At 40.2% G+C, this 23547-nt stretch overlaps 1 protein-coding gene and 1 long non-coding RNA gene across 10 annotated transcripts in view; both read right to left on the reverse strand.

Moving 5' to 3' along the window:
• The window catches only part of LOC105380345 (neural-cadherin), a 245928-nt gene that overhangs the window by 21484 nt on the left and 200897 nt on the right, over window positions 1-23547 (reverse strand). The window lies entirely within an intron of this gene.
• On the reverse strand, window positions 4392-5245 carry LOC119693726. Its single transcript, XR_005254630.2, has 2 exons — window positions 4831-5245; window positions 4392-4723 (listed from the first exon to the last, which is right to left on the reverse strand). It is a non-coding gene; the product is annotated as an uncharacterized LOC119693726 (long non-coding RNA).

Raw genomic sequence — 23547 nt, forward strand, 5'->3', positions numbered from 1 at the left:
GAAAACAAAATTTGATACGAAGATTGTTAACAAGGGGGCTCAAGAAATAATGGCCCTATTTTCATAAGTCAATAAAGAAGTTTTGAGTGTCTGGATTAAATTAGATTATAATTTCGGAGTAGTGTATGAGTTTTGGGGACCGTCAAAGGCTCACGTTTCCCGTTTATCTTGGTTAAATAGTAATTGGATTTCCATTACTGGCGATGGCCAGGGTCCGCAGATAAGGGAGCGAGCTGGGAGGGACCGTGATTGTTGAGATGGCTTTCATTTGGGCCGCAATCACGCCCGCTGCCCGCGCCCTGTGTACTCCGTACGCCGTACAGCCTGGAGGCCATTCTCGCTAAATGGTAATAACAAAGTAAAAATATATCTAAACATAGTAAAGGATTGTAGTAACATTATAATATTATGTTTTGATCTTTTTTTTTTCTTTTTTGCACACCCGTACTTTTTGATCCTTGTACGTACCTCCTGCAGGTTGACTGGCAGAAAATGCTTTTAGCATTAAGTCCACCTAATTGTACATTATTACGATTGTAAATTGTGCAATAAAGTATAAATAAATAAATAACTATTATACGAATAAACTGAAAAATAACACAACTGAATTACTTAATAATTATTTCACCATTATAATGGTACTTATATTATCCATGAATGCCATAATCTACTGTTCGTCCCGGAATATTGAAGGGAAATCCTTACACAAGCGAATATGCTAATTGATTATATTTTTTAGATTTTGCTTAATTTATTTAAGTTTAGCTACTCGGTAAGTAAAGTACCTACCTACATAATTATTGTACAGTTTAAAATATGAAACCCTTGTACCTAGATACCAGAGGATATTAATTTTCAAATAACGACATTGGCACGTTATTCCTCTCGAATCTGCAGCTTTATACACGTTTAATACAACGTTAATATTGATATAATCTAAATGAGAGCGAAACTTTAACGATGCGCTGACGACACGAGGCAAAGCTCGCCAGTTTCGGGAAATATACCGAGATGAGATGTTAATCTGTCTGAAATATACGCGCCAAATTAAGACATCCCCGACTCGCAAAGAAAATTATTCGAGCGAGGAGAAGCGAAAACATATTCGAATACCTATCTATTTCACAATACTGCCACATTGTATGTGTTGTTAGTGCTGTCTGTATTTAATAATAATAAAAATAATAATAATATGTGGGGACATCTCACACACGGCTATCCGACCCCAAGCTAGGCAGAACCTGTGTTATGGGCGTCGGACAGCTGATATATCTACACAAATACATAGATAGATAGATACTAAATATAAATATCAACACCCAAGACCCGAGTACAAATATCTGCGTTTAAACAAATATCTGCCCCAGCCGGGAATCGAACCCAGGACCTTCGGCTCAGTAGTCAGGTCACTAACCACTACGCCATTCGGTCGTCAACGTATTTCAACGCTTAGTGATTGTTTATACCTAAGTTGTTTATAAGTTGTTTTTTCTCCGTAGCGTATTTAACAAACAACGAATAGAAAATGCTGTAATAGTTAAGCAAAACCAACATAGGGAGATTAACCAGCGCAGGCTAGGAATTAAATCCAATAGAGTTGCTGACTGCGTGCACTGAATGCACTGGAATAGGTCGTGCGGGGTAATCGCGTTTGCAGTGTAATGAACGCGACGCGTATTCTCCGGCTAATTGGACTATAAAGTATAGTGCCCTTCGCCCCCCCCCCCCCCCCCCGCGCCCCGCCGCCGTCCCCGTTGGCACGCACCACGTGGCTACATTTCATTTCGCAAGTCCAACCGCAACGTAAGCTAAAATAAAAAATAACTCATTTCATTTGCGTTTTTGCGCTCCACGTATTATTTAATTTTGCCTTTTTAAACACAGCATCACCGAGGACGACCCGACCCGCTTTATGAGCAACTACTTTTCGTATTAAAAGTTGCCTAGAATATATTCGCTTCCGTAGTACTTTTAAATACTTTAAAAACTTTCTAGGCGATATAAGCTTTTAGCACGAAGGAGCTGACATTAGGTTCAGGGTAGTGTATAGTTCCGGGCCGGTGTCCTGTAATGATAAATGGGAGTCGGTAACTTTATCTTTTAAGTTCGTCAAGTGGTGGGTAGTTGCGGTGTGGGCCGGTTGTAAATCGTGACTCCTCGTAAGTGGATGGAGTAAATCTGGAGCGACGCGGCGCTGCTCGTAAATTGAGACAGCTTAATGACTAGGCTAATGGCCGCCGTCGAAAGGCCTCTTTTGTCAGGCCTCCTTGCCGATCGCCCTAACGAGTATTAAATCGCTATATACGATGGCCATTTAACAAGCGCTTCAAATATTGCTCCAACCGGGAAATATAGCGAAAGGTCAAGAAGCTTTTATTGCCGTAAGTTTGTCTTCATTGAACGGTCCGCGGTTGGAAAATTGGAAACGCTCCTCCTCGACAGAAGAGGCCAGTGATTTTACCGGAGGAATTATTATTATTCATTCCTATAGCGATGACTAATGGAGCGGTCACGGCGAACACCCGGCACAAGAAAAACGGTCGAAATCTTTAATTGCCATTTGTCATGGAGTATAAATGCAAGGCATAAATTTTCCGCCGCGACGGCATATCAAAATATATGATTTTTCTTCTATTGAATGGAGTATTCAATAAAGCAAGAGCAGCGGCGGACCGGCAGTAAATCACGGACCCATCCACTATGCTACCTCAAGCGAGCCATTTAGTGCCCATCATTCAAAACTTCTCTATTTTTACGGTCTCTACAAACGTCCTTTTCCTATTGTGTTCGATATTCCAAAACTACCCATACCTCGTACACGTTATTATTATCATTCGTTGCTAACCTTAGATAGAACTCATAACCATAATTGAAAATGTCATTAGAGGTTACGTGAAGAATGTGCGATATCGACTCCGGATCGCCCGCACGCGCGCTCACCGCGCGTGGTCAGATAGACACATTAGCGATAAACCGGCTTTATACGTTGCTGCATTAGGTCTCATGTGAGAACGGGATGATGAAGCGAAATATAATACAGTCCTGAATTTCGGTAATGTATTAAAGGATAAGTTGATCCTTTCAGAATTGTGAGTTACGGCGTTTTAACGCTAAGCGCGTTTAACGCACGATCTCTCTTATGTCTAGGAATTATAACATAAATTAATGTTTGGAAAGCGTTAATTTTTAATTAATGTCTCTTATTCAAATATTTACTGGTATAAACGCGATGACAATATTAATTTTCAGAAATTGAGTTCGAGTAAAATTCATTTCACAATTTTTCCACTAAATTAAGGTCAGGTTATAATCAACATTAAAGGTTCAAGTAGGTATAAAGGGAGGGATAAAAAAGGGCAGCATTACGTCGTCCTGGAGCATTTTCATGAGCAGGCTGCGGTCCTGGGGAGTCGTTTGGCGCCCGGAAATTGCTTGGAGGTAAGCGAAACTGGGTATTAGCCTACTCAGTCAGACGTCACGGGCAATGAGTGGCCTGGCCTTTGGTTTAGCCGCTCATTTGTATAGAAATACAAAAACTCGCAGCCGGAGAGAGCCAGCCACAGACATGGCGACGACTGCTGCCCATTCTGCCCTGTACGTCTAGTATAGGTTGTTGATAGTTGACACAACGTTTATAGTTTCAGTTTTCTTCCATACATTTACAAGCAGCGCCTCTAGCGGAAACTATCATAAACTAAAATTGGTAGTATGAGTTATTTCAAATCGTAGTTTTAAAAAACGAAATAAGTTTACGTGTAAATTATAGCTTTTTGGTAGTACGAGTTACATGTTTGACAGATCTTAGGTAGTCAGCTTCAACGAATTCGAAAACTTTCATAGTTGTTGCTCTCACTGAAAATTTGTAGGTGAGAAGCGTTTTTGTTGTTGGTTAGGATCTAGTTAGAATTTAATTTGTGACTATCAGCGATCATATTTTGCGTGGCGAATGGCTGCAGAGGCAGAGGAAACCCTATTAACCACTAGGAACTAACACAAACTTAAGAATGCGGAGTAATGATGGCAGGAATAGTGCTTGTTATTAGAGATAGTTTATATTGGTTCAGTGACTGGACCCAGTAGAGTACTATGTTGGTACTGATCCCGCTTGGACGCTATTTTCAACCAAGTCCAATGCGACTGTGTCGTGAAATCTGCCTTACTGCGTCCGTGCACTGAACCAATGTATATCACCATTAGGGTGCTTACATAGAGATACTGGTTACCTGTATCTACCCGTACCGGTAACCTGCTGTTTATCTTTCAGCGAGTGCGCTAGAGCATTTCACGGTTTTAAATTTCTCAGTGAGCGATACCTAATCAAGTTACCGGTACGGGTAGATACAGGGAACCCGATTCTTTACGTAAGCACCCTTAGAAATGAAAAATAAATGTTTAAAAATAATCATTTATTACTTATATAGTTATCCATTACATAAATGGCCTAAATCCCCACGAGAGGACGATAGCGTCGCGGCGTTGACTGCCTCGGACGAATCACGCGTCGACGGGTTGTCCTAGGACTCTGCCTTGGTCTCAGTGGGGCAACAAGTATTGGGCTTCTTCCGACGACAGGGCATCTTGGGCTTCGTCCAACGACAGAGCGTCTTGGGCTCCCCACATGTGCAGAATAGGTCGTAGGAGATTCTACACCATGTACGGACATTTATTTATGGCAGTTAACCTGCCGTGGGGTCCATCGGCAGGCTTGTTTAGGTCCCCATTCCTGTAAATAGTACGAATAGATTAGGTCTAGTAAAATATTATTTATTCCTACAATTTTACCTTAAGTTATCGTAAACATAATAAGTATATAGGTAGGTAGGTACTTACCTTTCCATAAAATCTACAATTAGGTACTTCGAATTGCGATGCACTTGTGAGGATCATTCTTAATTTTATAATTTTTATAAATAAAAGCTTGTAAACCAAATTTCAGTTTGTTTTTGTTAGAGTCATTGACATTGATTGACATATATATATTTTGGTTAGAGTCATTGACATATAATATACGAAAATCAAGACGCCAAAATGACATGTGTGTTTGCCCTTTCTTTTTACAAGCGCTAGAAAGAGGTAAAGTATCTAGAGTGAAGTTCGCACAATCGAGTTGTAGCATAAACGATATCGCATGAACTATAATAAAAAAATGTAACTCATACTACCAATTAACTTGGAAACTAATAGTTTGGCGTGCTTACGATTTCTATCAACGTTGACATATATTGCAAGCCCGTACTAGACGCTCTGACAGAGATAAAGCTTCACACAAATACACACGTTACGAGCTGTCAAATAGATGTTTCCAGCATCCCGATATAAAATATCGGAAAAGCACGTATGAAAAACATGTTTTTTTATCTTGTCACGCGAAGTGTTAAGTGCTTTACGTGATCGATCAAATATTTTCATATTAACTTATTTATTCAGTTCTTTTCATGAACAGATTTATAACACCAACAACCATAAGCTTTACGATTATTTCGACATAAATTTATTTTAGGAAGGCTTGAAATATTTAAATAAAGGTATAAAACTCGTATAAATTATTTTCGGGTGCCGGTTGAAAGATCATAACAACAGCCACGGAATATTATGTGTGAGCCTCGTGCTCGCATTTCATTAGTCGACGGAAAACGATATTCACATCGAAGTTGTTGGAACATTTTTATACAGAAAAATAAGCCTTCGCAGACGTAAACGTCTAACATAAGCCGTAGTTGAGTGCCGAGTGACTCTTTTTTATAAATAGGGTTGAGTGAGACAGATAGAGTCGGCTGAAGGGCGGAAGATGCGGCGGATCGTCTGTCACCATTTATCGCAGTCCACGCTGACAATAAAAGATTGTCTCCCGCTCATTATCTAGCGCCGGCCGCCGCAGCGCTGCGAGCGCCACGGCTAGTTAGCTCCCTGTTACCCGCTCCGTCTCAGCACCGGCTTCAACCTGATCACTTCACTGATTTACGACTTGCCCGAAATTTATTGACAGTAAGCTTTGCTACCTACTCACTGACCCTGTAATAATATATAAGCCGTGCGAAAAATCACTAAGAGAGAAAGGTTAAGGGGTTTATCGGCTTAGTGACGCGGCCATTCGTATTACTCCACATTTTGATAGCTTTATTAAAAGTAAACCTTATAAATAACAAGTAGCATTGGGCCATTTTTACTGTCGTTACTATTCGTCACATGGATATACAACTTCCTTGGAGCATTGCCAAAATCGTCGCGTTGTTTGGGAAATACGCATAACAGACGCGTTACAGCCTTCGCTAGCTGCCACTGGCTAAAGAGCGGGAGCAAAACTGAAACATACTCGAACAATGTCTCCACTACGAAATTACTATTTGCGTAAATTACTTATATTTGAACTTTCAGTTCAGATGATCGAACTCGTTTGTTTTCCTACAATTTTATCGAAAGGATTTTAGTGTTTTGGAAAGATAAATATTGGAAGCTAACAATAATCTTTCATAATATTCGTTGGCTTTTCTGAGAGAAATCTTCCTTATCCAACTTCGGTGGGGCTATCTGACCGTGGAGGCTTAGGGACTTTGTAAAAGATCGAAAACAATTCATCTTAGTAATCTGTGAAGACGCATGGGCCTGGTTGAGATTAGGGTTCGTTGGCTGATTCAAATCTTGTTAAAATTTGGAAGAGAGGATTAGCGGGTTCTGTGTAAACAAGGGCGTGCTGTGAATGGCACTGGCACCGCTCCATGGATTATGCATGAGCCCTGCGGCCCGTCGCCAAGTCCCGCGCACACAAAACTCTACCAACCGATAAAAACATAAATAAAACATTCCTCTATCGCTATCCAAGTTTCTCGTCTTAGGTCTAGTAAGCAGATGATTTCAAGAGAGACTACAATTTCTTTTAAAAAACTTTTCTAACCGGTAAGATGCCCTGTATAAAATAAAAAGGTGATTCTACAGAAAAACGCCTTTTCTCACTGGTCGCAATAGTTTTCTTTTGAAATATTAACGAGATAGGTTTACGCTAGATTTAATTTATGCGAACTGAGAAAAGATTATTCTCTTGATGTTTTTTCTAATATCGAACCCAATAGCTTCGGGGTGTTTATCTTTGAATACAGTTAGTAAATACGCGTATATCCGGCGGGGCTTACACCGTCCTTAATCCAAGGGCTTGCATGGAAAGCTGCTTAGGTCTCCCGGAGGACTTTTAATAGTCCTCTAAATTCCCGAGCGGTCGGGAGTCTTGTAATTTACTCCCGGCGCCACTCGGGAAAGTATAGGCACTTTACCTTACCTCCACGCTACCTATTTATGTTTCCAACTTACGATTTTACACCATAGGGACAAGACTGATTAACGCTCGTTAAGCTTTACACAACCTTAATTTAGAGTCCGGAGTTCGCAGCTTTCGTAATTTGGAGCGAACATAATTTAAAAGGTAATTATAATAAAGTGAAACGGCAATATGTTAGAAGCTTAATATCTCGGTTTATAAGGCTACGTTATTGCTAAGGAAAGTATGCGTACTGCGTGCGCTGAATGCACTGGAATAGGTAGTGCGGGGTAATCGCGTTTGCAGTGTAATGAACGCGACGCGTATTCTCCGGCTAATTGGACTATAAAGTATAGTGCCCTTCGTCCCCCCCCCCGCGCCCCGCCGCCGTCCCCGTTGGCACGCACCACGTGGCTACATTTCATTTCGCAAGTCCAACCGCAACGTAAGCTAAAATAAAAAATAACTCATTTCATTTGCGTTTTTGCGCTCCACGTATTATTTAATTTTGCCTTTTTAAACACAGCATCACCGAGGACGACCCGACCCGCTTTATGAGCAACTACTTTTCGTATTAAAAGTTGCCTAAAATATATTCGCTTCCGTAGTACTTTTAAATACTTTAAAAACTTTCTAGGCGATATAAGCTTTTAGCACGAAGGAGCTGACATTAGGTTCAGGGTAGTGTATAGTTCCGGGCCGGTGTCCTGTAATGATAAATGGGAGTCGGTAACTTTATCTTTTAAGTTCGTCAAGTGGTGGGTAGTTGCGGTGTGGGCCGGTTGTAACTCGTGACTCCTCGTAAGTGGATGGAGTAAATCTGGAGCGACGCGGCGCTGCTCGTAAATTGAGACAGCTTAATGACTAGGCTAATGGCCGCCGTCGAAAGGCCTCTTTTGTCAGGCCTCCTTGCCGATCGCCCTAACGAGTATTAAATCGCTATATACGATGGCCATTTAACAAGCGCTTCAAATATTGCTCCAACCGGGAAATATAGCGAAAGGTCAAGAAGCTTTTATTGCCGTAAGTTTGTCTTCATTGAACGGTCTGCGGTTGGAAAATTGGAAACGCTCCTCCTCGACAGAAGAGGCCAGTGATTTTACCGGAGGAATTATTATTATTCATTCCTATAGCGATGACTAATGGAGCGGTCACGGCGAACACCCGGCACAAGAAAAACGGTCGAAATCTTTAATTGCCATTTGTCATGGAGTATAAATGCAAGGCATAAATTTTCCGCCGCGACGGCATATCAAAATATATGATTTTTCTTCTATTGAATGGAGTATTCAATAAAGCAAGAGCAGCGGCGGACCGGCAGTAAATCACGGACCCATCCACTATGCTACCTCAAGCGAGCCATTTAGTGCCCATCATTCAAAACTTCTCTATTTTTACGGTCTCTACAAACGTCCTTTTCCTATTGTGTTCGATATTCCAAAACTACCCATACCTCGTACTCGTTATTATTATCATTCGTTGCTAACCTTAGATAGAACTCATAACCATAATTGAAAATGTCATTAGAGGTTACGTGAAGAATGTGCGATATCGACTCCGGATCGCCCGCACGCGCGCTCACCGCGCGTGGTCAGATAGACACATTAGCGATAAACCGGCTTTATACGTTGCTGCATTAGGTCTCATGTGAGAACGGGATGATGAAGCGAAATATAATACAGTCCTGAATTTCGGTAATGTATTAAAGGATAAGTTTATCCTTTCAGGATTGTGAGTTACGGCGTTTTAACGCTAAGCGCGTTTAACACACGATCTCTCTTATGTCTAGGAATTATAACATAAATTAATGTTTGGAAAGCGTTAATTTTTAATTAATGTCTCTTATTCAAATATTTACTGGTATAAACGCGATGACAATATTAATTTTCAGAAATTGAGTTTGAGTAAAATTCATTTCACAATTTTTCCACTAAATTAAGGTCAGGTTATAATCAACATTAAAGGTTCAAGTAGGTATAAAGGGAGGGATAAAAAAGGGCAGCATTACGTCGTCCTGGAGCATTTTCATGAGCAGGCTGCGGTCCTGGGGAGTCGTTTGGCGCCCGGAAATTGCTTGGAGGTAAGCGAAACTGGGTATTAGCCTACTCAGTCAGACGTCACGGGCAATGAGTGGCCTGGCCTTTGGTTTAGCCGCTCATTTGTATAGAAATACAAAAACTCGCAGCCGGAGAGAGCCAGCCACAGACATGGCGACGACTGCTGCCCATTCTGCCCTGACAGAGATAAAGCTTCACACAAATACACACGTTACGAGCTGTCAAATAGATGTTTCCAGCATCCCGATATAAAATATCGGAAAAGCACGTATGAAGAACATGTTTTTTTATCTTGTCACGCGAAGTGTTAAGTGCTTTACGTGATCGATCAAATATTTTCATATTAACTTATTTATTCAGTTCTTTTCATGAACAGATTTATAACACCAACAACCATAAGCTTTACGATTATTTCGACATAAATTAATTTTAGGAAGGCTTGAAATATTTAAATAAAGGTATAAAACTCGTATAAATTATTTTCGGGTTCTAGAGTGCCGGTTGAAAGATCATAACAACAACCACGGAATATTATGTGTGAGCCTCGTGCTCGCATTTCATTAGTCGACGGAAAACGATATTCACATCGAAGTTGTTGAAACATTTTTATACAGAAAAATAAGCCTTCGCAGACGTAAACGTCTAACATAAGCCGTAGTTGAGTGCCGAGTGACTCTTTTTTATAAATAGGGTTGAGTGAGACAGATAGAGTCGGCTGAAGGGCGGAAGATGCGGCGGATCGTCTGTCACCATTTATCGCAGTCCACGCTGACAATAAAAGATTGTCTCTTGCTCATTATCTAGCGCCGGCCGCCGCAGCGCTGCGAGCGCCACGGCTAGTTAGCTCCCTACTACCCGCTCCGTCTCAGCACCGGCTTCAACCTGATCACTTCACTGATTTACGACTTGCCCGAAATTTATTGACAGTAAGCTTTGCTACCTACTCACTGACCCTGTAATAATATATAAGCCGTGCGAAAAATCACTAAGAGAGAAAGGTTAAGGGGTTTATCGGCTTAGTGACGCGGCCATTCGTACTCCACATTTTGATAGCTTTATTAAAAGTAAACCTTATAAATAACAAGTAGCATTGGGCCATTTTTACTGTCGTTACTATTCGTCACATGGATATACAACTTCCTTGGAGCATTGCCAAAATCGTCGCGTTGTTTGGGAAATACGCATAACAGACGCGTTACAGCCTTCGCTAGCTGCCACTGGCTAAAGAGCGGGAGCAAAACTGAAACATACTCGAACAATGTCTGCACTACGAAATTACTATTTTCGTAAATTACTTATATTTGAACTTTCAGTTCAGATGATCGAACTCGTTTGTTTTCCTACAATTTTATCGAAAGGATTTTAGTGTTTTGGAAAGATAAATATTGGAAGCTAACAATAATCTTTCATAATATTCGTTGGCTTTTCTGAGAGAAATCTTCCTTATCCAACTTCGGTGGGGCTATCTGACCGTGGAGGCTTAGGGACTTTGTAAAAGATCGAAAACAATTCATCTTAGTAATCTGTGAAGACGCATGGGCCTGGTTGAGATTAGGGTTCGTTGGCTGATTCAAATCTTGTTAAAATTTGGAAGAGAGGATTAGCAGGTTCTGTGTAAACAAGGGCGTGCTGTGAATGGCACTGGCACCGCTCCATGGATTATGCATGAGCCCTGCGGCCCGTCGCCAAGTCCCCGCACACAAAACTCTACCAACCGATAAAAACATAAATAAAACATTCCTCTATCGCTATCCAAGTTTCTCGTCTTAGGTCTAGTAAGCAGATGATTTCAAGAGAGACTACAATTTCTTTTAAAAAAAACTTTTCTAACCGGTAAGATGCCCTGTATAAAATAAAAAGGTGGTTCTACAGAAAAACGCCTTTTCTCACTGGTCGCAATAGTTTTCTTTTGAAATATTAACGAGATAGGTTTACGCTAGATTTAATTTATGCGAACTGAGAAAAGATTATTCTCTTGATGTTTTTTCTAATATCGAACCCAATAGCTTCGGGGTGTTTATCTTTGAATACAGTTAGTAAATACGCGTATATCCGGCGGGGCTTACACCGTCCTTAATCCAAGGGCTTGCATGGAAAGCTGCTTAGGTCTCCCGGAGGACTTTTAATAGTCCTCTAAATTCCCGAGCGGTCGGGAGTCTTGTAATTTACTCCCGGCGCCACTCGGAAAAGTATAGGCACTTTACCTTACCTCCGTGCTACCTATTTATGTTTCCAACTTACGATTTTACACCATAGGGACAAGACTGATTAACGCTCGTTAAGCTTTACACAACCTTAATTTAGAGTCCGGAGTTCGCAGCTTTCGTAATTTGGAGCGAACATAATTTAAAAGGTAATTATAATAAAGTGAAACGGCAATATGTTAGAAGCTTAATATCTCGGTTTATAAGGCTACGTTATTGCTAAGGAAAGTAAGTATAATAAACAAAACGCCTTAATCGTCGTTATAAATCGAGACCACAATGCTAAAACCAGTAAAGTCTGTGTAAGTAGCGTTTTAAATCACAAGAGTTTGCGCGTAGGGGCCTATTTAAATTCAAGCGAGATGTGTGAAGGAAGGCCCTGGTGATTTATGTACGAGATGGGTTGGACCGTTGTGAAAGTTTGAATATGAGGAGCATCGGATCACAGCGGCGGCGGCGGCGGCGGCGGCCCGGGCGCCGCGGAGCAGACGCGATTTAGGTACACGAGAGAAAACTAGAGGGGCGTCCACCGGTAACAAATCTGTCGAGTCGGGTTTATCTGAGTGTTGCTGATTCAGGAGGGCGGGCATTATCAGCGCGCGGCTAATGCGCGACGTGACTCCATTACTCAGTGCGCCAGCCGACACACACACACACACACACACACACATGGCGACATCGCCTCACCAGCTTTCATGATTGGGCCAAGCTGAGCGGCACTAAGCGGATCCGAGTACCGACTCTATATGCTAGTCGGGATTGTCTCAAGTTTTCATAAGATTTGATATAATATGAGTAAACTATACCTAAATAAAATGTCAAGCGTAATCAAATGTATTTCTCCAAAAACACGTAAGTATATAATTAGAAAGTAAAACAAGGTAAATAACGAGATTTCATTCAAACAACCCATATAAAAGCTCTTTAACATTGCTTATTCTGAGCCCCTGTTACACAATGTCTGGTTAGTCGCTACCTGTCGGATAAAATACATGCTGTCACTGTCTAAAAAATAATAACAGAAAGTGACAGCATGTATTTTATCCGTCAGGTAGCCACTAACCAGACATTGTGGAACAGACCCTGAATCTCTTTGTCCACAAAAGTCTCCGTCCATCACAACTTGGCACATCTTTGATGTATGCTTGCTGTACGCTCAGACACAAGTCAAGTTATTTGGCACACAATCTCGTAAGGTAATCCTCAATAATAACTATTCTTGGAATAATACCCGTATATCTTGTGAATACCTAAGTATTATTTGGAGATCAAGAGAGTACATGTTTAAATTCAGCATGTTCTAGTAAAGTAATCCATAATATCCTAGACTTTAATTTGATGCTGATTGATTGATGTAAAGTAATCCATAATATCCTAGACTTTAATTTGATAATGATTTAATTTGATGCTCAAAAACACATACTTACTTGATATTACAATAGTTATACATTATTGTATAGGTACCTACTTGAATAAAATATAACTAACGAGTCATTTCATCTGTCGGCGATTGATCAGCTGGGCTTATAAAATTTACATGCAATAAGCCGCTCGCTCGCAATTCAATCAGCTAATACTGTATATCTCCGGTGATGAAGTAAACAATCGGTATTCACGAATAAATTCCGTCGAAGGCGAAAGCAGCCCGTCCTCGCCTCTTGAATATTTCACGACTATGAAAGTGTGGAGACGTGAGCCCGAACAGTGTAATATTCCTTTAATATTTATATTATTACCACACCCGCATAAGCAGCCCAGGCAAATGCACACATTCCTTTGCAAACGACGACGAGCTAACTTGTCTGACTAGATAACGCACTCGTTTGATTAACTGAATGGCTCCAAACATAATTTCGTGGAGTACCACTGTCATACGAGTACGTATTGCAGTATAAACTAACAAACAATTCACCAATTCATCTAGACGAATGCGAGTTTGAGTTGCGCGCAATGACATGAAAAGACACTAAACTTAATTATGTACATTGTTGTGCTGCATGTAGAGTACTGTGTAGTGTTCGTTGTTGTCTGTGAATGTCTAAGTACATTATGATATGGGTGGCTCTTCACAGTTAAATAGGTGTTCATTTTTTGCGCAACATGTTTAAAAATGCGGGTTGGTATTTTTAAAAGGAACTATCTCAATTAATGCGGCTATAACTTTGTAGTAGTAAAACATTGAAACTGGTCATTTCGCAAAGCTGCGGGATTAGTGGAGCGGAGCTGATAGGTGCTCGATGTTCGCGGCATCGCGCGATGGCCGACATCAATCCGAGCCAACAAGCCGCAAATTATTTCGGCGACCCCAACAGCCAGCAAATGGCATGTAAATTATGCATATTACGAGTCCGCAATTACGGTCAACTCATCGCGTCCATTCTTCCATCGCGAGTTAGCGGCTCTCGATCGAGTCGTCGAACCCGCAATTATATTAATGGAACTTCTAACTGACAATGGCGGTTGATGAATCAGATTTGAATTTACAAGTTTTTCCTATCTAAATACCAACTAAAACTTAGTTTAATAATGTATTTATTTCACAAAAAAGTTTACAGTAAACTTAAACTAACTTAACAAATATTAAATATTATTAAGTTTAACTTAGCTTTTCTTTTAAATGGACCAATTGCTGTTTCCTATACATTTTCATGTTATTTGGAAAGGAGTTCTAGAATTAAAAGGGACTTTATCTTTGTTCGGGTTTAGAGACAATAGCAAAACAATAAACAGAGAGAAAGCTAAAGTAGCTTTCAAAACAAGGCTAATAAAAGATGAAGAAACAGCTGTGGAGAGTTGAGGTCGCTGGCGGAGTTGAAGAGTGCCTTTGAAAGAGGGAAATGTGACTTGCTAAGCAGCGGCGGCGGCGGCGGCGGCGGCGGCTGATTGCGACCACCGCTCCGCAACAAACCTTCCACTTTGTTGTTTTAACTCAAACTGTACTAAAAACTTTTTATAATGGAATTTCAATGTTTCAATGACCCACTGGGAATCACAAACTTTATTTCTGACTAGGGCGACCTGGCAATCGTTAAAAGTTTACGATAGGAGAAATCGCCCCAGAAATTGTAGCAACAGAATCAATGAAACAATAAGGCGCGGATGATTTGTGACTTTCACTGTACTGCCTCTAAATTATTCGAGTTATTTAAGCAACTCCTATTTAGTTACTGAATGATACACATATAGAATATTCTTTATTGGTTTAGTGACCGGAAAAGAAGTTACAAAGCTTATAAAACAAAACACATAGTTGCAAAAACTGCGGCCCGCTAAAAACGATTCAGATGAAACCATGAGTCTAATCCTTGTGGATTCTAATAATGTACCTACTCGTATGTTCCGACTCTTCCACAAGAGAACTAAAATAAAGAGTTACTGATTGTTTTCTTTCTACTTCCAATAGAGTTTTACAAAAACAAAACTTTAAAACGCACAGTATTGCCCTGATTTGAACTATTTTCTTCTTTTGTTTTTGAAATTGTGTTACTATTAAATTTTACGCTGTGATGACATGCAAGTGATGCAAGTAACACTCGCTTTTATGAGCATTTTCATGCGAACGAAGCAACATTTAAGCAAATATTTGTACGGCCTGGTGGTTTTTATATATCCGTCTGCCCGAAGAGCAGGACGGCGACGTAGACGTGGTTACACGCATTGTTCTCATTGTTTGTGAAGTACACTATTAAAACACGACATCTACAACTAACTTCTTTTCAAACCAAGTGAATACAGCTCTTGTTGTAATTAAACTCAGTCTGGATGTACACTTGCGGGCGGGACTGTTAGTGAAGCGCTTTGCACCCTGTGAGTACTATCCTGCTGCATTGCTGCTTTAGTAGTGAACAAGATAGTAAATATGTGCCTAATAAATAAGCTTTTCGTTAGCGAGTGTACCGGTACCTGCAGCGCGGCCGCAGCCTTCACACCCTCTCAGCGCTCGCCACATATCCAAACTCATTAATTCCACTAGCGCTTACGCGATAATTCTATTAGAGAACATTAAGTGCTTACTTAAGACTTGGAGCTGCTATAAATATTTTAGCACCAAATTTTACGTTATCAATATGCCCGGAGGGCGGCTGAAATCCAATAAAGTTTTCTTTTAATAAAATTCTAATATTAATGTCTTCAATTTCATACCGAGTGCTGCTGTGGAAAAAAGCGGCGAAGCTTTTACCTACCTAATATTGATAATTCAAAGTAATTCTGAAATATTTATTGGTTTTTCACTTTATTACAAAAATACCGTAACTAGCATAGATCTATATTTTTTCCACACCAATGAACATTTCGGCTGGTTTAATCTAAAACGGATACAGGTATTGGAAACTTTGCAGATTCTGTTACATATGCACATTGATTGCGGTCTAAAGCCGATGCTTTTAAATGGTATAAAATCTGAATTCATGTGAAAGATATTGATGTTCACTAGTTTGGAAGCATACAGAAATACTGAAATATAAAAATAGACAACTTTTGTTTAGTTAAAAACATTTCATTGGCTATATTCGCCAACATAGATTACATTGATTCCATTGAGATTACGTTAGTTCGATTTGTTTATCAACCAAGTGTTTGAACATGCACAATACTTGTATGCCCGAGTAGCCAGTACCTATATTACTAAACATTTCCAACTTTCTTTAAGCGAGCACGGAGCAGCTCGGACTACTTCGTGTTAATTAATTAAACTTTAAACTTGCCTCTGTTTACCACCTCTACCTACGTGGAGGGATGCACGTCGAGTTACGCAAATATTCTCAAGATATCACATAGCGTTCTACTATGCAATCTATGCGTACCTTTGAGCTGAGTCTATGAAATTATGGCGTGCAAATATGCTTGTTAATTGATAGCGCTACACGCGTAACGATAATAGAGGTACTTCCGAAGCATTAACATTTGAATATTCTAATTAATAAGGTAAATAGCAGTTTCCAATCGTAATATGATTTATGGAGGAACTTAGCGCTTGCCTCAGCTAATCGCGGTGCGCAACAATGCTCAATTACAAACATTCACTGGCAAAACTTCATTTCTAACGGGATGAAAACACAACATACTCTGCATCCCTGGAGACAGGAGCTGTCCAAATGCGAATGTGGTGTGTTTAAACCGATTTATGTTTTTACATTTTCATATGCAGATGAAAACGACTGCTAGTAACACAGGGCAAACTTTGTAATGTTAAAGGGTAAAGCTATTAAAAAGCATTTTAGTGTCTTTAAACGGGGCCATAAATGTAAAGTAAATACAGGCAAATGTAGGTGTTATTTATCTTTAGGCGGTCGTAACCCGCAAACGACCTATGTGGGTTCCTAGCAGTTGATGCGGCGGTGAGACGTGGCTAGCTTAAACGTTCACTTCATTGCACTGATGTTTCTTTTAGCATTTATTTTTTAAATTGTACCATTGTACAACGAAGCGCCTCTCAAAGGAATAAATGGCAACACAATGAGATGTTTTGTGGCGTAATGAAACCACAACAAGGAGAGTGCTTTGAGAAGAATCAAGCTCGAGTTTACATTCGTGTCCATGCATTTGAAAAAGAGATGTTAGTATACCTACTTAAATGTTCTTATGTAAGGAAAGGATTTTTGAAACACGCATTGGTGAAATGTGTGAGTGTTTTCATAGAGTTGGTACAACAATAAGCCAGATGGAGTGTAGTAGAGCTATTCTCGGCACGTGCAGCAATCTAGCCGGCCCGGCCGCCGCCGCCGCCGCCGCCGCCGCCGCCCGCACCCCGGCGCTGCTAACTGCTCACCGCTTATAGCTCCGGCTTGCCTTTAATAGCTTTCGACTTCATGGATATTAGTCTCTTAGACAGCGCACTCAGGGCTTAACCTAAACAAACGGCGAATCCTGCAGCTGGCAACCAACGACTAGAAGCCTAGAATTCAGCAAGTTAACTTTCACAAACTTCACGTCGACGTTTATGTTCACAACTGCAAGACTTTATTTATGGGTACCAAGCTAACCATGCTTCTGCTCGACGCGATTTTTATACGCAAACATGAGTTTCTGTTTTTTAATTAAAACATGGATCTGCGTTCTGAATAAAAATCGCTATCGGATAGACATTTTTTTATCGATTTTGTAGTCGAGAGTTGGCCCGCAGCGACATATCCCGGCTGCACATAAACCACCGCATTTCCTGATTTATAGAGCACTTAGACCAATGTCCCTTGTATCAGGTAAAAGGTGGGCTAAGTGTTTTAAAACGTTTTACGTAAACATTCGAGGCAATTTATTGACTTTCTAGATCCAGTGGATCTTGAGGCATTTATACTTTGCAATTTATAATTATAATGCGTTATAAACGTCATAAAAGTATAACCTAAACTGCAAGAAAACTAACATATTTGAAACCAAACACCATATCAATTATTTAATAAAATTTGTCGGCATATACTGTAGATTGAATAATGGTTTTTCTCAAACAAAGTGGTTCATATTTCAGGGAGTAGGGTAAAAAAACGGAGCATAATTTATGCGGTGGATTCCTTTTTCCATTTGGTCGCTTTATGAAACGTTCCGATTTCACGTACCATTGAAGTATCGGTCAGAGCGAGCGTGAGTGGATTTATAGCGAAGAAACAAGACCGGACAATGTAGTCGCGGGCGCCGGATCGAGATGCAAATTAATACGCGCTCTCGGATGCGGCGCATGAATATGCATGCGGCGCCCGGAATAATATCCGCCGCCGGACCGCGTGCGCCCGCCCCGCGAAAGGACCTCTCTTCTTATAATAAGTGTGCTCCATATATGTGATTTACCGTATAATAACAAGCTTTGGCTATTTATGAAGGGGATGAAAGTTGAATGAATTTAATAGAACACGCTGTAGCTCGGGGCTTACAAGACAACGAGCGGCGTCGAGGCGCTCTGCCGATACCCGCCCGCCCCGCACATGTTTGAGATCTAAGGAATCCGAACATGGCCCGAATTAATTGAATTTATTATGGCAAGCTATTGTTGTGAAATTATATTATTATGTGTCGTCAACATTTATACAAGTTGGATCGCGTTCAAATCTTTGAATATAGAAGGCAAGATACGGTGAACTAATAAAAACATTTCCCCTTGTGAGAACACGCATAGGAAGTTTAGAATGGGTTTGTAACAACGCGCCGACAGTCGTCCGCCGACGTAGGTACTGCTATTGAAACTTGGCATCATTCCATTTTTACCTAAATTATTTGTATTGCTACTTCAGCAGAGAGGCTATATTAATATAACTGAGGGCCGTGCCAAAAATTTAACACAGGCTTCGGACATTATAAAATTTCAGGAGTACCTAATTTACAAATTAGCGCAAAATGTTTTTTTGGATCATGGATTATTTGTAAGAAGCTAGAGTCTGCGTTAAAATATGTATATAAATAATTTTATTGCCCAGTGAGTTGAACATAAAAAGCAGTGGGTTCAACTGTCTTGGCTCAAAGGAAGGTACCCAGAGGCATACTTATAAAATTCCGTATCGTTTTACCACCGTTTTTACACCAAAGTTTTACCAAACTCCTCACAGTGTTTATTTGCGCACTACCTATAGTACTTATGTATTGCATTTTTAAACGGTTTCGTTGGATTCAAAGGAAAACAACAAGTTTCAGCATGTTTGTCATTTCGTCCAATTTAAACTCATGTTTAGCTATAGTACGCCTAACTTCATGATGTTCATATTTACCATCATAAATCGTAAACTTTTATTTCATATATCGTTATTTTATGCCTTCAAATCTTTAATACGGCTATTAACATGAGTAGCCAATCTATAGTTAGTTTATTTCATTTCAGTTTAGTGATATTTGAATGAGGATTGGCTAGAGCTACCGGTATGACAGGAGCAGGCACGCAGGCGGCGGTGGCCACCAGATAAGTCGATTATGTCTCAGGAGCTTAGTCCATAGGTACGTCGGAGGCTTCATTAGCTGCAGTCTCTCCGGCCTCGCTCACTAACTCAAACACTGGCCTCTCCGCTGTACACAAGCTTTGCTATCAAACGAAATCCTAATTTCATTCCCACGTTATTCAATATTTAACTTAAAATATCAAAGGACTTTCCTCAAACATACCCTCTTAATTGATAATAAAATTATGAATCGACATCGTAATTAAAACACTTCTCTTAATTAAATCTCGCCTTTTTTCAATCGAACTACGATTCATTACCTCCGAAGACTACACACGCCGATGTTCGCTTTAATTAGTTTTCGTTGGAGCTGCTGCGATCTGGACGCTTGAAAGAAATTGGAAACTTACTCAGCTTTCGCTGCGGCCCCGTGTAGGGACAGAATTACTTTGGGACCGATATTTTCTTTTGTAATTTAAATTGTCCGAGTAATGTTATAAGTAGGTACGCAGATTGAAGAGAAGTAAGTCTCAAGAGGATAAAAATACTTTAATTACATGCGCGTATTGGAGGAAATTGATGCTTTCCGACCTTGTCTGTAGAGCTACTTAATGAAATTCGAGGAATCAGGGGAATGTTTAAAGTACTCAGTAAATTTTTCGTTTCAAAATTAAACATTTGTAGCAACAGAGATAAGACAAAGCAGCGAGCATTAGTGCCGCAACAACTCCGCGAGGAGATAAAACTATGCCGAAGTTTCGGAGTTCGCTAAAGTGGATTGAAGTCTGTTAGTGATCACTTTGTGGGAATTTGCATGTTGTATTGTCCGGAGCGCGGGAGACGTTGAATGTAGCAGCGTGCAGCGGGCCGCAGTGGGCCGCAGTGGGCTGCAGCTCGCGGCACGCGGTTGGCAGGCTCGGCTCGCACTACGCCGTCGCGCATGAATAATTAGCCGGGCGGGCCCACGACTCCCACTTAAAAAGAATTATATTCCGGCTAATGTTCATCTCGGTTTCGGCGGCGAGCGGCAATTTGTCACGGCTACGCGGAGATGTTTATTCCAACGAGGACGATCTATTGCTACAACATAAATCTTAGCGCGAGACGTGTTGTGAGTGACGTGAACCCGGGGCTAAACGACAAAGCCGCTTTCTTTTCCCGCTATCTTTGGTCTCATAAATATTATATCAAAGTCAGGCATAAAGGATTATAGGCATAAAGACGACATTAATGTGGACGAGTAGAGCGCAAACATCGTAGATGAAATGGAATTGAAATCCATGGTCGGTCAGATAGCGCAGTAAAGGAGTTATTAATTCAGCTGGCCGTTAGTAATCCGTAGCCAGTGTCGACCGCGCGACATGTCGTTATCATTTCGGACATTAATAAAACTCTATCCGGCGTTCCTAACGAGCATGAGGCAAAGTTCGTCCGCGGGGAAATATTCAAATGTCGAGCGCGGCGGCGGCGGCGTGCCGCGGGGCGCATATTGACGTCGCTAATTATCTCGACCACGACAAAGAGGACCGCGTGGCAACACGCGTGCCACGTCACCACCACGCAATCACAAACTAGTTACCAAACTTGCCAGCGATGTCGGCTACGCGGAAGAAATATAAATATATCTAGTTAAGCATGAGAAACACAACACTCCGATGCTACCTATTTACATACAAAATGTTGTTTCACTTGTAACAGCAGGGGCATAAAGGGACCTTTCACGTGTCCAAACAAAATGGACGGATTGAGCTGTGAGCTGAATTGTTAAGTACTCTTTGTTATACCGAAAAATGTACACAGAAAAATAATTTTTCATGCAGACAAGATTTTCTGCTATCCATTTAGGGAATGAAGAATGCTGTTGGTAGAGTGTATGTAGTATGTACGTGTTGCAGATAGCATCAGCTACCCTATTACTTGACCCTCATTCCGTCTGTCTTCATACATATTCCGACATCATGCGGCCATGCATCATTCACATTCCGCAAGAGAACTATTTTACTCTTAGGTATATTGTTGTGAAAATAAATTAAATGTCGGTATGTACAAATGCCATTCCCTTTGTAATAACGCAAACAGTGAGTTCACGTAAATAGTTATGGTATGTTTTTACATGACTAAGTAATTCAAGATAATTTGAAGTCGAGTTGCGCTACATGGCGCAATATTTTTAGCTGTAATGATTAAGTATTTTTTGTCTGGAATTTAACATGGCCATGTTGAGCAAAATAGCTTTGTTAGTTTGAAACATAAAATTATATAAATCTTGTTAACACTTTGAAACTTTCATCTGCTTCTCAGAAAACTTACAGTTTACTATTCCGAAGAAGAATATTGCTAATTAATAAAGAAAACTGAAGTAGTGAGTCAACAATTATAAAGCGCTCATCGTTTTCAAAATCAGAACGAGAGCCGAGCCGGAATACTAATAACGTGCCGTTGTGCGGTTGCGTTGGATAATCCAGATTACAGATAATTGGACGACTGTTTCCGCCCGAAAGGGAGGGATAACAGCAAAAACCAAGTATAGCCGGATGTGGGACAAGGATAGAGATAGAGAAACGAGTGAGAGAAAAATATTTGGTGTCAACCCGGTCTCAGAGAGTCCGTGGGACCGCGGCGCCTCGGATAAAGCACACACTTACTTTCAATACGCAAACCTAATGACGCGTAAGAGATTATTATACAAATTTTCGAGGAAAACGCTAACACTGCGAAAGAAATTCTTCCATTAACAATGTCTTTTAGACGTTCGTGGAAGCACTCTCAAATAATAATAACAAAACGGCTCTCAAAAGCATATTTTCTTGTGCACAATAATAATATTATGTTGTATTTTTATTTCAATTTTATTGTATGGACATTGAACATTCCTCTTCGCTAAGCTTTAATGACAAAACAACTTTTATAACACAACATGTAAGTAGAATATAAGAAAATCTGAAAACCTAACGTAAACAAAACATCTGAGGGATTCATAAAGATGCAAGATGTTGAAAATAAATTCCGTATGTATTATACAAGATTTTTATTCTCAGAATAAAATATACAAGTCAATGCCTTTACATAACATATTTACTTTGAGGCGTCCGACTGACCCGGAAGATGTTGCTTGTTGCGAGTCCATAGAAAGTAAAAATGAGTAAATAATGCTGAGTTACGAGCAGCTGCGGAGGAATCAATAAGTTCCGCCGACACATGTCGGCCTCGATGAGTTAGTGCTACGAAACGCTACAACCAAGTTACTACGAGATGCTACGCCGTAGTTGCTACGGCGTAGCCTCGTAGTCGCCGCGTAGCGCTACGAAACTATACGATATTCAGCTAAATTTAATGCCTATCGAGACGTATATTAGTATTTTCTTCACAATATAAATTACTTCACACTCAAAGCGAGTGCCAAAGAATAGCAATGAAACTGCTATTTATCCAGCTTTATGAAGTTGTTATATTATATGTATACGTAGAGAATAATATGGTTACAGAGTTGAGCGTTTTTGTTGATCATCGCCAACTATAACATGCTGTTTTGTATAATATTGTTAAAAAACAATGTGTGCGTTTTATCGAAGATATCATATCGGGTCAAGGTCATCATGGTATAAAGGCACGAGTACTTGTATACTTCTGTGCTCTTATAGTAATTGGGAAACCGCCGCCGGCTATTACAACAGAATTACGAATATTTTATACAAAAAAAAACATTCTAGAGGAGTATCTAATTATTAAGTCAGAGTAAACAAACCAGTTTTAAAATGTATCCTTCAATATACATAATACACGGTAGATTGTTATCAGTGACCCATACAAAAATCCATCAATCTGAAAACCGTAGAAAAACATTTTATTTCAGTTTTTCAGATTTAAAATACTAAAAATAAATGGGTAGAGCTTTGCTTGAACAAACAAACGTATCATGCTACCTTAGACAGGTACCGGCAGTGGCTGGATGAGGAAATCCTGTGTGTTATGTTGTGCTGAACGAAAACATGACAGAATCGTCAAAGTTTTGCCATTTATATAGCTACATCTTTTTAGTTATGTGTTGGTCAGATTCTATTACACATAGTACCTTAGTAAACTATAGTCTTTGGTCAGATTGATGGGCTTTAAGCTCGATCACCAATAAAATTGAGCACAGTTTATATAACGAAAGATAATAATTTTTCTTACGGTTA

Source organism: Plutella xylostella, chromosome 4 (assembly GCF_932276165.1).
Source record: "Plutella xylostella chromosome 4, ilPluXylo3.1, whole genome shotgun sequence".
In the NCBI taxonomy this organism is placed as follows: Eukaryota; Metazoa; Arthropoda; class Insecta; order Lepidoptera; family Plutellidae; genus Plutella; species Plutella xylostella.